The following is a 3,935-nucleotide window of genomic DNA, read 5'->3' on the forward strand; positions in this document are numbered from 1 at the left end:
AAAGGCTCAAAGTCCCCGGCAACGCCAGGGCAGGGCAGCTGCCACCTCACAGCTCCCCTGCGCCCCGGAGTTGGGGTGCCTGGATTGATGGGTCCCCCAGGACAGGGGGGGTCCATGCGGGCAGTCGGAGCCCAGGCTGCTCCCGGCTGGAGCCCAGCACCATCCGCACGTGTGAGCACCGACCAGGTCAAGACCTTGGTTTTCCTAGCAGGTTAAGGGAAAAAAAAGAGAGGAAGAAAACAAAGCAACTATCTACATTTCTCCCCAAAAGCAAAACAGACCCCTCCCTTCAGCTATTTCCTATCATACTAAGAGTTTCCAGGATGGTCGAACCAACAATAAATAGAGGGTGAGGCCTTGGGAAATGCCAGACTCGGAGCTTTGGAGCTGTTGAATGAATCCGTGGTCTTGACAGCCCAGCAGCTCCCCTCTGTCCTGTCCAGGGCAGCAGGAACCCCTCGCGCAGATCCAGAGGCCAAATCCTAAACCGAGCGCACCGTTCTCCCTGCACGCATACGTGACTGAGAAAACTCAGTGCCATCCAGAAGTCAGCATTTGTACATGGCAAACAAAAGAGACAAAGCTGGAACTGGAGCTCTGCGGCTGCTGCGTCAGAGGGTGGCTCTGACTCTGGCAGCCCAGAAGAGCAAGTGAGAGAAATCAAGGCCAAAACATCTAGTGTACAGACATCTTTAAAGCATCTCCTTTCTGCTAGGTGCAAGTGTGACATATAAGATGCAAATCAATTGTCTTCTAGCTTCTTGCTGCGTAAGCCCTGACTCTGAAATAACTAAAGAGAATGTGAAAACCACTTGAAACAGGGAAGGAAAATGGGAATAGTTGTTGTGTGCAGTGAAGCTGTCCGAGTTCCCAGGGGGGCATCCAGCACACGGACAGGTCACTTGGTGACTTAGCTACTAACGGCCTGACGCGGGGCCCAGGGAAAGCCCTGGGAAGACCCGCTCTGGTCTCAGCAGCACGGGGTCACACTTGGCCTCTACAGCCACTGAAGCCAATGGAAATACATTGAACGGATGAAGCTGGGAACTCGCAAAAATCATTGAGGCACAGGGCTCCAACCAACAGCATCGATGCCAGGGGACATCTCCCTTGGTGTTTGCGCTTTGTTCTCCGTGACGGTCACTAGATCCACGGGTAATGAATGACAAGACGTTGGTATCTCATTTATCTGGTCAGTTGTGCCCAGAGGGATTTATCACAGTAATTAATGCTCGATAGCTGAAACGTGAGAAATACGGAAACCTCAGGGCAGCATCTCTGCGGGGAAACCCAGGGAAGCGTTGCTGTTCGTCAGGACCTGGTAGCCAATATGCTGTTTTTCTTATGGGTAAAAGGCACCAGCTAACCAAGGAAATCCCTCTGCTTGCCTCCCGCGGCCCCCTGCAACACCCCCTGTCCCCAGCCCAGGCTCTTCGCAGGTTTGGCTTCAGGTGGCCCCCCCAGGCAAGCCCCAGCGCTGGCTCGGAGGCCAGCAGTTATCCTTGTCCCTGGACACGTCCGTGACCTCCTTCAGCCACAGTCCTCATGCCACCACTCGCTGCCAAACGTCGTGTCCCTCGCCACTAAGACAGGCAGGTTTTGAAGCCAGGAAAATCCCTTTTTCCCTTGCTCTGCCCCAGGGAGCCATGCCAGCCGCAGCGACTGGCGCTGCGGAGACATGGGGAGATGCCAATTAGAGGCGAGATGAAAGGGTAGGGAAGTCCTTTGAGCCCGTCAAGGGAAAACACAGAGAAAACATCCCCTGAGCACTTGGCAAATCCCATCTCCCATCATGGCAAAGGCCAGGAGGAAAGGATTGAGTACGAGGAACCGCATTGCTCAGCTCACACCCCCACCTTCCAAGGTAGCCTCAAAGCACAGACCTAATTTATCTTCCTTTAATCACAGGTCAAGAAAGAGTCACCAGGGGGTGGATGGACACACCCTGGGCCTTGGACACATAAACTGCTGTCTTGTTTTTTCAAGCGTTGAGATAAAAGGCCATAAAATTCAGCTCAATATTAACATCCTGTGCAAAATGCTTGTGAGAAATGTGCAAGTGGTCATCCCTCAATTTCAAAAGTGTCCTCTGGAAGGGAAAACGCCACTTTCACTTCGGAAAAACTGCAGGGGTTTGTTTGGATTTTCAGGACGACACCAACAACTAAAAGCTGTTCAGTTGCGCAAAACCAAGGAATAAAGCGAGCAGCTCCTGGCTGCACACAAACATCCTATCCCACCCCAGACCACCACTCCAGCATTTCATCCCGGTCTCCTCCCGCTCCCCCAGCCTTTGCCTGCAGCCTCGGCACAGCCGACAAACCTGCTCCAGAAAGACCCCGGGAACCCCCGAGCTTGGAGAAGCCCAGGCTGGGTACCTCATCCTCCAAAACCAGGGGATCCTACAAAGAAACCACTGGAGCAACGAGACAGAGGACAGGGTTGGAATGGCAGAACTTCCTCACCCTGTCCTGTCTCATCCTCACCCCAGCAGCTCCGTGCTGGGAAGGACAAGGCTGAAGTCAGGCATCGCCCCAGGGCAGATGGGGGAGAGGGACCAAGGAGCAGGTTATGACCAGCCACGAGCCCATGGTGGGAGCCTGGTCCCAGCTGCCATGCGGGGGACACCCAGCAGGTTGGGGACACGCGAGTGGGAAAGCGAGGGAGATGCTCGAGCTCCCCAGCGCAGCCTTTCCTCCCTCCAGTGGGCATTGCCCCTTTTCTGGCTGCAGACCCCCCGTCCTGCCGAGGGGTGCATTGGGGCTGTGTAGGGCAATGATGCCCTGGTAGACGGGAGGCATCTGGAGGAGCACCTGCTTGCCCATGTGTGCTGAGGACCACGGCACTGGCAGCGTGCCGGGGCAGGCAGGCAGTGCTGGTCAGCGTGATCAGCCTCAGCATGGGGCTGGGGGTCCCGAGAGAGAGCTAATAGCGATGGAGGCAAAGCAGAAAGGCAGCTGGGTGCCTCCCCCAGAGACCCCGGTCCCACTCCCCCATGGGCAGCGCAGTGACAGCCACGGCGGCTCAGGTAGGCTCAGTTCTCACGGGCACAGGGATCAACTCATGCTCCCTCCCTCCCTGGGCTACTCCCTCCCCGGCACATGGAGCAGCGCAGAGCTGCCAGGGACCGTGCTCTGAGACCTAGAAATTATCAAGCCAGACCCCAGGAAACTGTGAAAAACTTGATCCGCAAACCAAAGCATCACTTAAACATGAAATTGTATTTGTCTTTGACTTTGTTTGTCTTCCCCATCCATTTCCCCTCTTTCCCCAGGAGCACCTCTGAATCCCAGAGGCTCCATGCGAGTGTCACCATTTGTTGTTTCCAGCAAGAAGGGGGATCTCAGCTCCCCGGTTGAGCTCCAGACCCCAGTCACAGTCCCTGGCATCCTCCAGCAAAGGGCAAAACACAGCGGGACCCGGCCCGGGGACCCGCAGGGAGCTGCCAGGAGCTGGACGGGGAGCGGCTGACACCACCCTGCGCTGGCCAAGGACTGGTGGCTGTGGTACCATTTCCTCCCTCTGCACCCCACGTTCGGGCAGGGGGGAACCCCAGGGGGCAGGCAGGAAGGTCAGGACCCTCCCTGCAGGGCTGCCCAAATGCCAGCACAACCCTGGGACCCCCCCCTACACTGCTCCCGGCACATTCTCTGCTCCTTTGGCCCCACAAAACTTTTCCTCTCCCTCCCCTCCATGGGTGCTCCTCATTCCCTTTTTCCCCCCACATAACCCGCACCTGTCGGCTCCCTCGCACCAATCCTTCCGTCCATTTCCCCATTTACCATCCGTTGCAGATCCACCAGCTCCCAAATACCCCAACACCTGGGGTTCAGCAAAGCCCACCGCGAACCCCTACTCCCCCATAGCCCTTTTCTCCATCCCTCCCCTCGCAGGGGGTTGCCGGCAGCCACCCACTCTGCAAAACAACCTCCGTG

The 3,935-nt window shown here is 56.6% G+C and overlaps 1 protein-coding gene across 1 annotated transcript in view; it reads right to left on the bottom strand.

Moving 5' to 3' along the window:
• Window positions 1–3,935, bottom strand: part of ITGB4 (integrin, beta 4) — a 29,775-nt gene that overhangs the window by 23,274 nt on the left and 2,566 nt on the right. The gene's annotated exons all lie outside the window — the stretch shown is intronic.

This window comes from Cariama cristata, unplaced genomic scaffold (genome assembly GCF_000690535.1).
Source record: "Cariama cristata isolate BGI_N322 unplaced genomic scaffold, ASM69053v1 scaffold5444, whole genome shotgun sequence".
NCBI lineage: Eukaryota > Metazoa > Chordata > Aves > Cariamiformes > Cariamidae > Cariama > Cariama cristata.